At 39.8% G+C, this 14,031-nt stretch overlaps 1 pseudogene; it reads right to left on the bottom strand.

The window, feature by feature from the left end:
* Window positions 1-3,847: 3,847 nt before the first annotated feature.
* LOC103194663 lies at window positions 3,848-4,766 on the bottom strand (annotated as a pseudogene).
* Between the last annotated feature and the right edge of the window lie 9,265 nt (window positions 4,767-14,031).

The raw sequence follows: 14,031 nt of genomic DNA on the forward strand, positions 1-14,031 counted from the left end.
ATTAGCTTTTATTAGATACTTACTTTACTTTTTGCCTGGTTTGATGCTAAGCACTTTTTACACAATATCTCACACTAAAATCACTTGTATAAGTTTGAAGAGATGATTGTTACCTTAAGTGAGATTCTATGCAATTTTGAAATTCATTAATTCATCATATAACTTATAAAACAAAAGTTTTCAAGCACCAACCATGTGCTAGATACTATGCTAGATCCTTGTATATAAACATGATTAGAAGATAACAACTGACAGTAAATATTCAGTGTATAATGTGAGAAGCACACACTCACATATACATATGGAGCTCTGGTGGTACAGTCCCTAAAGCATTTGACTGCTAACAAGAAGGTTGGAGATTCAAACCCACTAGCCACTCCATGGAAAGAAGATAGGGCAATCTACTTCCGTAAAGATGTACTGCCTCGGAAACACAATGGGGGTCTCTATGGGTTGGAATTAACTTGATGGCAGTGAATTTTACATATATACACACATATCTCCCCTCAGTTATCTAGTGCTACTATAACAGAAATACCACAAGTGAATGCCTTTAACAAACAAATTTATTTTCTCACAGTTTAGGAGGCTAGAAGTCCAAATTCAGAGTACTGGCTCTAGAACACTGGATTTAAGAGAACACTTTCTTTCTCTGTCAGCTCTGGAGGAAGGTCCTTGTCTCTCAGCCCCTGCTTCCTGATTCCTTAGAGATCTCTATGGGTTCTTGGCCTCAATCTTCCCCTAGGTCTAGGAGGTTCTCTGTGTGGGGACCCTGGGTCTAAAGATGCTCTCTGCTCCTGACTTTTCTTTCTTGGTATAGTAAGGTCTCTTCCTCCCTGCTTACTTCTTACTTTATCTCTTGTAAGATGAAAGGTGTGACTCAAGCAAGGATGTGACTTGAATAACAGTGCAACTTGAGTAGGTGTGTAAGATTTAAGGATGTGCACAAAATGGAGATTAATTATATCAGATCTCAAAATGGAAGGCAATAACATAATACTGAGAATCATGGCCCAGCCATGTTGACACATATTTTTTGGGAACACAGTTCAATCCATGGTATTCCACCCTATGGCCTCCTAAGATTCATGGCTTTACCAAAGACAAAACACATTCACCCCCTCATTTCATCCAAGAAGTCTCAAATCACATCTAAGCCCAAAATCTCATCTTCTGAATCATCTAAATCAAATATGTGTGAGACTTCAGGCATGTTCCAGCCAGAGATAAAATTCCACTTCATCTGTGAACCTGTGAAATCTACACTATAAGTTATCTGTGTCTAAGGTGCAATGGTAAGACAGGGAAAATGAGGACATTGCCACTACAAATGGGAGAAATTGGAGGGAAGGAAGGGATAATAGGCACAAGGCAAGTTCTTGGTGATTTCTGTAACATGTGTCCTTAGTTTATACAACAGAATTTTCCAAATCTTTGAGTTCTTTTTTTTTTTTTTTGCACAGCTCATTTACACAATTTCCCAAACATTATGTAGAAATATCCTCTGCCAAATCTATATATGGACATAGGTATGGTCCTATTCACGTACCCAAATCTGTTCCACATGCATGTCTGTCTATGCATCTATTTATAGATTATTGTTTGTTATTACTGGTATTGCAGGATTGTATACATAATTGTATTTACTTTTGTTGTCTGTAACTCTTATGCACTCCTCGGTGTCTTCTTTTGTCTTAGTTATGTTGCACTGATCTCCTTCTTGTTGTATATTGCCTTTACTTTAAAATTTTCTGCATCCTTATATTTTCACAATGTATCTTGAAATAGAGCACAGCTACATTTTCTTTACATAGATTAGATTTTGATTGTCTTTTAATTTATGTCATTAACTGTATAGATATTACTGATGTATTTGTATATTTTTCTATTATATTTCCTTATTCCTCATTACAACCTCTTGATCTACCTGTTTGGAAGTTATTCTTGTTGTTGATGTTGTTGTCGTAGGTGCTGTCGAGTTGTCTCCAACTCATATTGATCTTATGTACAACAGAAAGAAACACTGCCTGGTCCTGTGCCAGCCTCATGATCCTTGGCATACCTGAGCCCATCGTTGCAGCCACTGTGTTGATGTGAATGTGTTTTGCATGATTCTTCTTGTATCTGTTTATTTGTCCCTTGCTATATTCTAAAATAGACCAGTGTCTTTACTCTCTTCCCTAGCAAAGCTGAGGAACACTTAGAACACTTTAAATCAGATCATGGCACTCTGAATATATATGCCAAATATATGCTAAACTTATATGCTAAGTCCTTTAGATTTATTATCTCCATCTCTCACAAGTTAGGCATTATTAGTATCATTTTATGTAGTCAGTGTTAGTTTCGATTTACCCACATGTTTATCAAATCTTTGCTCTTTATTTCCTCTAGTGTTCCAAATCCCATAGTTAGAATCATTTACCTCCTGCCTGAGTAACATCTTTAGAACTTCTTTTAGTGAGGGTCTGTTGGTAAATTCATTCAGTTTTTGTTTATGTGACAGTATCTTTTCTTTTTCTTCATTCTTGAAAAATAAATTTTCTTGGCAGAGATTCTAAATGGACAGTTTTTCTTAGCACATCAAATACTTTTTTTTCCATGAAATTCTAGCTTCTGTTGTTGATGTTTAAAAATTAGGATATCTAAGAAGAAATGCTGCTATGGCTGTTGAAATTCAGTGTTCTTTGCTCATTTTTATTTCCCAAGTCATTACTTTTTATTTTGAAAGATTTGTCAAACTTGTCACACCATGGTGAGAGTTTGCACGATTAATAAGAAGCAGCTTTTTCATGAAATGCTTGGAGGTGAATGAATTTTCAGCCTGTGAGATCCGACCAACCCATTGACTTTAAATGTTTCTCTTGATTAATAGAAGGAAAAAGGGGGGGGGGGACGAGAAGCATGCTAGAAATCAAAGGAAAATCCTTCATGATAGCCACCCAAATGTGGAAGGAAAAAAAAAAATCACCAACTCCACTTCTGTTTTACAACATTCTGTGTCTCACTCTTGATTTTGGCCTTGCTGGCTGAAACAGCCTCCTAGTCCCCAGAAACCTCAGAAGAAGCCTGCATTTCCCCAAGAGAGTTAAGAGAAGCCTTGTAGGAAGTGGTGGTGTACTCTCATGGGCTTTGCAGATGGTTCATGGCTCCCAAAAGTTGAACAAACAGCCTAATGTGAAAAGAAACTTTGTTTTAATGTAAGGGGGGAAATGGTGAGGAACTTGGTTTATATGAGAGGTTATGTATTTTCTTAACTCAGATTCTTTCTCTAGCTGCAGTCCCAGGCAAGCTCTCTTGGTCTCTGAGGTTCTGGTTAGTGGGTTCTGCAGGGATTTCCCCACCACTTGTCCTCTAGTCCCAGAAACATCCTTGCTAACCTCACATGTCCATTACTTCCCTTTGTCCACCTCCACGTTGTCTGGGGAAGATGCCTTAGGCATCCATTTATTCTAAAATAAAATTAACAAAGTCAGATTTGATGAGTATTAATTTCAAATATAGAAAAAGAGAATCTGAAGAAGCAATATGTGTTTAAGGCAGACCTGGGCAGATCAAAGTTTCTACCCACAAGCCAGCAAGACAATGGGCAATGTTACAAAAAGCAAGAGAAAAATGGGGCTATTAGTGGGTGAGCAACAGTCCTTGATAGTTGTTATAACTACAAATGTCATGACTTCAGTTATAATTTTCATTTTTAGCACCATTAATATAGTCATTTAAATCTATATTAGCACCTTGTCCCCAGGCAGAATCACAAACCATCCAAACATTTTAAACATCAGGGAAAACAGGAAGAGGAAGGTAAAAAAGAGAGAATCCGGGTACTGAGGAAGGAGGTGTGGATTTAGATGACAAGATCCTTGTCGATATCCTGCTCCTTGATCCCAAAGCAGCCAGTCCACTCATCCAGGGCGATGTCCTTGTCCTTGTCCAGGTCACAGGTCTCAAAGAAGCTGGTAGTGCAGTGCTTCATTGGGATGAGGGGAGCGTGCAGGGGGGCCAGCTCTGTGTGGGACAAGTACCTGTCAATGGGGTGCTGATCCAGGTGGCCAAACTGCCAGTGCACAGGGAAGATGTGTATGTTGTAATTCTTCTCAAAGTCTCAGGCCAGCAGCTACACGGGGTGGTCTCTGGCCTCCAGGCACTTCTCATTCTCATGGATCTTCTTTACTAGCAACTTCTGCTTCTTGGTCGGAAGGTTGTTGTCCTCATCCCTTTCATACAGGGTGCCAGAACGTTCTTGAGCCAGTCAGTCACACATGTGCAGGGGGAATTCTGTCAGCTCAGAGTCTAGGCCGGGGGGGGGGGGGATATATTTGCAAGGACCAATGTAATCCAGATGCAGTTTGTGGCCCATCTTGGTGCCTGCCAGGGTGCACTTTGTGGTAAAGAAATGGCAAGAAGAGTTGAAGGTCTTGTCATTGCTGCATACCTTTTCAAACTCACCAAGGAGGGCAGGCCAGCTGGTGGGGTCCTCGCACACACACGGAGGTGTTGTTCTCATCCAGCTCACATACCTTGCCGTGTTTGCAGTGGTGGTTCTGGCAGGGATTTTCAGCCACCACCTACTATTCAGCTTCCTCAGCACCTTCCTCAAATTCTCCTACTTCCACCTGGACGGGGTTGGGTTCTACAGGTACCTTAGCCCCCTCAACCACAGTTTACTCCACTACCTCCATCTCATCAGGCAGCGTTTCCTACTGCTGAGGTACTGCTAAGACCCTTCCAGCCAGGAAAAAGAGAAAGAAGACCCAGGTCCTCATGGTGCTGGGAACCCTCCACTGGGGGCAGGCACCTGGAGGCAGGCGGCAGGCAGAGTGCTCTCCGGGCAGTCTGAAAGTCTGTAGGAGTGTCCTTTTTTTTTTTTTAAAGTTAGACAACAGGGTGAACTGAAGTCAAGTTTTAAAAGTGAAATGACATGGAATCTACAGGACAATTAGAGGTGTTTGCTTTTTTTTGTTTCAAACAAAATTTTTATTTTAAGAGTTTGTTTTACATTCAACATTACCTGTACACTTAGTTTCACTCCCCATTTACCATGCCCAACCCTAACCCAGTAACCCTGCCCAGTAACCCTTCCCCTGTGCCCCTCATAGTTATGTACTCTTGTGTGTCCTGCATTTCCTCTGCGTGAATGTTGCCCCTCTGGTGCCCTGTGGTGGATTGCTCTAAGGGATGCATTTCCATAGAGTATGTCGGTGTGTCACCCTGGGATGAGTGGTCTGCATGTACATCTTATTACTATTGGGCTGAGAGCCAGCCCTTGGGAGTGAGCTTTATTCCAGGCCCAGGACCATAATATTGGGGGTCTCACCAGACTCCATCTGACCGGTAATTCTGGTCATTTTTGAGTTTTTGGATTTTCTTCCACATTTTTTCCTCCCACTCTCTCCAGGATCTCCAGATTTGATCCTTTCCTGGGTGATTGGCATTGGTAGTCGGAGACCATCTAGTTCTGGTCTTGAGGGCCTTCATGTCCTAAGGCTAATTGCTTCCAAGAGGGATTTGCTTTTGATAGGAGCAGAGGATTATGTTCCACTGAAGCAGATGTGAAGGCCAAGAGTGAGGGTACAGATGAGAGAAACTGATAAATTTGGTGGGGTGAGATGGAGGAGCTCTCTTTTATTTCTTTCAGTAACATATGAGGAAAGTTAGATGGGGAGAATGGGAGTGTAGGTGTGAAAGACCGAGGCGACAAGAGAAGGTGCAGTCAGCACAATAATATGATTAAGTTAAAGATCCCACCCTTTTAAAAAATTACATTTGGGAATAAATCCATGATAAACAATATTGCATTGTGAGGATATTAGGGTTTAGCAAGCCTTCAACAATTTTCTCTGTTATTTTTTTCAATCTCTTCCTGTTCTTGAATTCCAATCACATGTAGATTATCTCTCTGGATATTATCTCATATAATTCTTAGACTTTCTTCATTTTTTTCATTCTTTTTTTTTCTGACTTTTCCTCATACAAACTGGTGTTAAGGGATTTTTCTTCCTGTTGACTAGTCTGTTGTTCAGTCACTTCAGTTCTACTCTTTTCTCTTTTTAGTGTGTTGTTTATCTCCATAATTTTAGTGTTAATCTTCTGGGTTTCTAGTTGCTGTTTTTGTATGATTTCTAATTGTCTATTTATTTTGTCATTCTTGCTTTTGTATTGTTTTCCTGAATTCTTCTGGGGTATTACCTGTGTTTTCCTTGATTTTGTTTGCTGTTTCCTTGAGCTCTCGGGAGGCTCTCTCTCTCCCTTTTTATATCTTTTGAATTCCCCATCAGATAGTTCTATTACCTGGTCTTCCTCAGGGAGGTTTCCTTCCTAGTTCTTTATTTTTGTCACTGGCTTGCATTATCTTATCCTGTTTCTTTGTTAGAACTGAAGTTGTCTGTTGTCTCTGAGACATTTGGAAGTTGTTGTTTATTATTTGTTGATTATGTTTTGGTTTGTTTTATTGAGATTTTTGTTTTGTTTTAGTTCGATATATCTGGATGGGTGGAGCAGGCATGCTTCTTTGGTTCTTTGACTTCAGGTGTGTGGAATAACTGGTGGGAATGTGAGCACAGGCCTCTGTTATGAAGAGGAGCTGCAGAGGGAATGAGCAGGTGTTCATCATTGATCCAGTGATGCAGGAGCAGCTGGAGGTTCTTGCCCATTTTGTGGGGTGGCAAGTGCTAACTAGTAGGGAATTAATGTCCACCTCCCATTAAATAAGGAGCTCTGGTGACATAGTGCCTAAGACATTTGACTGCTAACCAGAGGCTGGCGGTTCAAATGCCCCCAACCACTCCTCAGACAGAAGATTGGGCAATCTATTTCTGTAGTAATATCACCTTTGAAACCCATGGAGGAGTTACTGTGAGTTGGATCTGACTTGATGGCAGTGAAATTTCCCTTTGGATGGGACAGGAAAAAAAGAAACAGAAGAAGAAATAAAAAATGAAAAAGGTAAGTGAATGAGAAAAAGATTGGCAAAATAAAAGAAGTAGAAGAAGAGAGAGAAAAATAAGAAGGAACAAGAAGTAAAAAATAGAAAAGGCATAAAAGAAAGAAAAATTAAAAGAAAACGAAGGAGTGGGGGAAGAAAAGGAAGAGGGGCTGTTGTAGTTATGGTCAGCCAGCAGCGGTGGCAGCAGATTGCTGTGTTGAAATTCACAAGAGCTCATGCCTGTGGATGTGGGAGGAGCCTGGTATAAATGAGTGCCTCCAAGAGAGGAGGCCACAGGGACATGCCACTTTTGTTCATGAGAGGAAGACCTGTTAGTGATACAGGTACAGGCAGGCCAAGCCAAAGACCTTGACTCTGTCTGCTTGGGGCACATTATGACAGGTGGCTGGGCTGCTGAGGAGGGGCAATTGGGATGTGCCAGCAGGGTGTTCTTAGCCACTGAGTTGGATGGTGGCAGGAACAGGGTTGACTCCTTGTCACCAGGAAGGTGGGCTTGTTAGAGTGGAGAATGCACCTCTCCAGTTGTGATTCATTGTTGTGGGCCTGGTGTCCTGGCACATGCAGCCAATTGTCCAGCTCCTGCCCAGACTCAATCAAGTGGGGAGCTTCCCAGAGTCTAGTATCTCCAACTGTCACTCCATAGACCTTCCCCTTGGCATGGACCTTCACTCAAATGGCTAGTGTTCACTAGTGGTGAATTGTTTCATTTCCCTTCTCTAGCCCCCTCCTCTCTCCATGATCACCTGTATCACTGTTTTCTGTTTCCTTGAACTTTTCTCACCTACACTGAGCATGTGTTCTGCTCACCTTGATTCCTTTCAGATCTGTCCACAATGTGTCTGTATGGCAGTATAGATTCCAAGAAGTTGGTTTCTCCTTGCCCATGTGTGATACTTTCTGTGCCTCAAAATGGCCACACTTCTTCTCTCCCTAGTCACTGTCCTTATTTTTTTTTTTTCGGGTTTCTTTTGCAGAGTAATTGGGTTGAGTGTGTTAGGAGGACACAATCTTGTCTCCATTGTCAGGATACAGGACTTACAATCAGCAGTTCCTGCTGTGTCACTAAATTTGGGACCTTGGGAAAGACTGCTTAATTTTTCTGAATTTTCTATTTCTATAAAATAGAAATAAAATAGACTGCATATATAGGAAAAATAGATTTTAAGTTGTACAATTCCATGTAAAAGTTAGTTGTGGAAATGTTTATGAAGATATTATTAATAATAACATACAGTTAAAAAGGAGTTTATTTTTTTGTGCCAGCCAGAGGAATGAATACCATTTTGAAAACCATTAGTAGATTCATAAAATGTTTTTTTTTTTTTCCATGAGGCCCAAAGTGTACCTTTCAGAAAAATGGCTTAAATCTTGATGCCCAAAACTAAATAAGCCTTTGTTCAGAGTATATATATTATGTAAAATTTAGAGATGAAATACAAGCATCTATGTTATTATCAGGAGCTCTGGTAGCATAGTGGCTAAAGCACTTGACTGCTAAGCAGAAGGCTGGTGGTTCAAACACACCAGCCACTCACTACTTCCGTAGTGATACTGCCTCGGAAACCCAAGGAGGGGTCGCTATGAGTTGGGGCCGACTCGACAGCACATAACAACAACAACATATTATTACCACATTTAGATTTACTACTCTCAATAATAATATATTAATTATATCTAATGTGATTATTATTAAGTGGCAAAGATAAAACTACTTTAAAACTAATGTTCTACTAGTTGTATATATTTTATAAGAATTAATTTTTATATTCAAAATCTGCCAAACTTTTTTTTTTGACTTGGCAATGAAACTAAAATGCTTTTCATACTTTAGTCAACTTATTTTAAATCCAGTTGTTAATATTATTTTAAAATTGATAAATATCATCATCTGTTCAAAAGCAGATATTTTAAGAAGTCCTGTAAAAAAATTTTATTTATTTTTTCCATTTTCCTTTGTGTGTGACAGCCTAGGCTTACGAAGCGTAAAGTCTGGCAGCTCAGCAAAGTGAAATTATCCTATTTATCTGCTGACTAGCCCCAGTGTAAGGTTCTTTACGCTGCTTGCATTTGCTAAACCTGGACCTGAGAAGACCTACCTCTTAAATAACAAGGAGAGAAGAGGGGTCTCGTGGCTAGAGTATTATCCTTGCATCAGCATTTCAGGGATTCTGTCTTTAACTAGCTCTTTCATTTAATCTTTTAACTGTTTTTAATCCAACTCTTATTTGTGTATAGAAAGAAAATAATATTTTACCCATGCCTTATAAATGTTCTAGGGCTTAATTATTGCTTGCAAACTGCTCTGAGCTTTCTGAAAAAGGGTAGATATAATTATTCAGTCTTCCAGATATGCTCTGCTTAGGGGGTTTTCTGAATGCAGAATGGAAGACTATCTAAATTCATCCCAGTGATGTGTGAGAAGGTTTTGTAATGCTGATTACATATCACCGGGGAACAAATTAAGCCCATCAACTGCCCAGCATATCAATCTCCAATCACACTGTACTTGAACCAGGGGCCTGGTGTTTTATTTACTAGATGATCATTTTCCTCTCCAAAGGAATTAACTGTTTTAAAGCATGTCAGTTAGCAGAGTGGAGGCTTAGCAGGCAGAGAATTGTGTACTTTTTTGAGAAAAGGAGACTTGATATCTAACTTTTGTGAACATATTTTAAAACTGTTAAATGAAATATCAGCATGCAATATCCATTATTCTATTGCTAAAGAAAAGGTTAAGCCCAGGATTGTATAGTCAGATTTATAAGGGAAATCTGAGGCATTCTGATGCATTGGACTGTATTAAGGGTAATGATTTTTATGAGAAGGGGAGAGCATTGGGGGAGGAGATAAATCTAAAAACACATGCTTCCAGAGCTATCAAATGCCTTTGCATTTTTAAAATATATGAAGTCAGCAGGAAAAATTGATAATGGAAAGATAAATAACATAATGGATAAATAGGCAAAGGATATAAAGAGCTGCCTCAGAAAAGAGTAATTTAAATGACCACTAAATAAATGAATAGAGGCTTACATTTTACAGTAGTCAGGGAAATGTAAATTAAAGTTAACAATGTGGTATTATTTCACACTCAACCAAATGGCAAAAGCAAAAGAGAATGATTACATCTACTGCTGGTAGTGATATGGTGAGGGAAGGGAACACTCCCGCCTACATCACTAATTGAGATGAAAAATACTGCAGATCACTCGGGAGAGCAGTGTGGCAACATTAAATCTCACTTCCACTCCTTGGAATCCATATAAATAAAAGCACTAGTAAGTAAATATGGTTATGTGTATAAAGATGTGGCACTACTTGCAGTTGCAAAGAATTGGAAAGAAATCAAAGATCTTTCATTAGGTTACAAGTTCAACAAATTTTAGTAAATTCATACTTGGGTGAAAAGTGTTAGTTACCCACTAAAGTTTATGCTCTACTTTTCCCATTGTTGTTGTTGTTGTTGTTATGTGCCATGGAGTCGGACCCAACTCATAGCGACCCCTCCTTGGGTTTCCGAGGCAGTATCACTACGGAAGTAGATTGCCCAACCTTCCTTCCGAGGAGTGGCTGGTGGGTTTGAACCGCCGGCCTCTTGGTTAGCAGTCAAGTGCCTTAGGCTCTATGCTACCAGAGCTCCCAGAGCTCCCATAGTAATCAAATAATCGATGATATGGCTGCCTGACAAGGGGCTTCCAAGCCCTCCTTGTAGCTAAGTGTGACCTTGTAAGTCAATTCTTCTCAATGGAATATGAATTTAAGTGATGTGTGCCAAGTCCAGGGCTAACCCATAAGCCATCTACATGTGCCCCTTTATGTTTGCTTCTCTACTGCAGGGTGGGAATGGCAATGTGTATAGCACCTATGGAAGCTATATGCTGGGGGTATCAGAACTGCAATCAATTGGGTCCCCAAACAAAACCAAGCTGTATGTGGACAGGAAACAACTGACTGGAATTATTAAATGAAAGAGAAATAAATTGTTTTGTTGAAGTTATTAAATTGTTAACTCTCTTTCTTTCTTTACTTTAGTCATTTATCTAGATTAATAGCATGCCAGGGAATATTATGTAACTATTATAAAGAATGAGTTAGATCTATACAACCTGAGTAGGAGGAATTTTGTTAAATAGAAAAAGGAATTGCCAAGAATTTTATATACTACGATTTGGGTTTTGCAGAAATACATAGCCCAGTAGGACACACAAAGAAAGCTAGAGATCAAACAAACTATTAAACAACTAACAAACCAAGGTGAAGCCGTTAAGGCAGGTATTTCCTAGGTGCCCTATACTGTATAAATCAAAGATAACAATAGGGAGCATTCCCAGCAGTTTTTTTCAAATTTTATGACTTCAATTCTTACTTGACTTTTGAACCCATTATTATCTTTCATGCTATATTTTTAAATGTATACTTAGTATTGTGAACTGGATGTCCTGCAGGTATTTCATGCATAAAAGTGTTATTTTTTTTTTTCCCTTGGGAAATAACAAACAATAAACATGTGTTAAATAAGGATTTTTGAACCCTACAAAGTTTCAGGACTTGTGATACACGCTGAGTGATACAAAAATAAAAAAGGCTCCTGCCTTCTAGGAGTACATAATTGATGGAAAAAAAGAGCAACAAGGAGATAATTCCAATAAAATATAGCAAATACATTGATGTAGGTGTGCAGAGAGCAATGTAGATTTGAAGACAGACCTCTTAGCTTAATTTCAGGCATTCAAATATTAGGCTGGTTTTAGAAGATAAATAACTGTGCTTGGTGAATCTTTGTGTTCTGGTTGCACATTGTCTTACTACTTAAAGAATATTTATCAGGTGGTATTATTGTTAATTCGCTTCTTAGCAGGCCCATATCTGTTATGCTCACTACTACCATACCAGAAAAAGTGCCAAGCATATACTGTGTTAGGGAATGAGGTAAAATGTTGAAATAAACATGGTTAGGGAGCTCTGGTAGCATAGTGGCTAAGACACTTGCCTGCTAACCAGACGGCTGGCGGTTCAAACCCACCAGCCACTCCTCGGAAGGAAGGTTGGGCAATCCTACTTCCGTAGTGATACTGCCTCGGAAGGCCAAGGAGGGGTCGCTATGAGTCGGGTTTGACTCGACGGCACATAACAACAACAACAACAACAACAAAGTTTCCTCAGGGAACTCAAAGACTTGTGGGAAGCAGACATATGTTAGACAAAAGTGTCAAAAACAGTGAAAGAAAACAGGTTAAGGGAGTACTCTTTTTTCAGTGTAATAAATGTTGATCAGGACTAATATATAATTCTCTGGGTCCTAGTCCAGGGGTACTTTGTAATGCACCATGGATTTTTTGTTGTTGTTAAGTGCTGTCGAGTCATTTCCGACTCATAGCGACCCCATGCACAGCAGAACGAAACTGTGGTGACATGTAGACGTGAGTTTGGAGGCTGAGCCTCTTATGTTTAAAACTTAGCGAAATGCACCTGGTGCACAGGTAACAGCCCAGCTTATAGACTGAGACAGACTAGGAAGAAGGAAGAGGCCGTCCACTTCTCAAAGAATTGGCCAGGGAAAACCTTATGAATGGCACCATGGATTACAAGTGGAAATTTACTTGATCAACAACCTGATCCTCTGGACTTGGGTGTGTGTGTTTTGAGGGTTTATGAAAACTTCAGGATCCAGAAGGCAAAAGCCAGGCCCTTGATGGCTGAAGACTGAGCGGTGTAGGACGCATCATTTCTATGGCACATTGACAGATTCCTTTAAGATGCCCACAGCTTAAGCACATGAGAGAAAACTTTATTGTAAAGCCATGGACTTTCTTATTTATCTTACTACTCATATTTCTTGGAGATTGAGGGAAAAAATTGCAAGTTTTCATTTTCAAATACATTGGAAACTATTCAAGAGTAGGGAGTACTTGATGGATGATATCCTTAAGTGCTTAGTGAGATTTTGCTGGAACTGATCCACCATCTTCTTCTTCTGAATAACGACCTCAGAGAGAAATAATCTTAGAACCACAGAGCCATAAACATTCAAAGTTGGAAGTATTTAAAGGTCATTCAGTTTAACCACCCACTCAGTGCCTTACTTTAAGTTTCTTATGACATTTCAGGTCTTCCACAGACTAGCCCCCAACTTACCTTCCATCCATGTCTCTCAAATTACTCTTACACAAGCTTTCTGTTTCGGAAAAATGGTCAACTAGAGATTCTTCAAAGGCTGAATGTGTGAAATAGCTTATTTTAAAGTGCCTTCAAAAACTAAGTATGCTTTCAAAGCTCTGATTTTCCCCAGAACACTCTATATTGTTTTTTTTTTTTTTTTGACATCTTTTATATTGCTTTTTTGATAGATTTCTCTCGTATTACAATACAATTTCATGCTATCTTCGTTAATCACCTAGGTCATTGTGCTTTGTTGTTACTGTTAGGTGCTGTCGAGTCGCTTCCAACTCATAGCAACCCCATGCACAGCAGAGCGAAACACTGCCTGATCCCGCGCCAGCTCCATGATCCTTGCTATATTTGAGCCCATTGTCGCAGCCACTGTTTCAATCCACCTCGTTGAAGGTCTTCCCCTGTTTCGTTGACCCTCCACCTTACCAAGCATGACATTCTTCTCCAGGGAATGGTCCCTTCTGACAACGTGACCAAAGTAGGTGAGACGAAGTCTGGTCATCCTTGCTTCCAAGGAGCATCTTCGCTGCACTTCCTCCGGGACAGATCTGTTTGTTCTTTTAGCAGTCTATGTAACCTTCAGCATTCTCCGCCAGCACCACAACTCAAAAGCATCAACTCTTCTTCAATCTTCCTTATTCACTGTCCAGCTCTCACATGCATAAGAGGAAATTGGAAATATCATGGCTTGTGTCAGGTGCACCTTAGTCCTCAAGGAGACATCGTTGCTCCTCAGCACTTGAAAGAATTCCTTTGCAGCTGACCTGCCCAGTGCTACATGTCATCTAATGTCCTGAGTGCTGCTTCCATTGGCATTGATTGTAGAACCAAAAAATGTGAATTCTTTGACAACCTCAATCTTTTCTCCATTTATTGTGATGCTGCTTATTGGTCCAGTTGTGAGGATTTTTGTT

Source organism: Orycteropus afer, unplaced genomic scaffold, assembly GCF_000298275.1.
Source record: "Orycteropus afer afer isolate SDZICR_OR568_19922 unplaced genomic scaffold, OryAfe1.0 scaffold00047, whole genome shotgun sequence".
NCBI lineage: Eukaryota > Metazoa > Chordata > Mammalia > Tubulidentata > Orycteropodidae > Orycteropus > Orycteropus afer.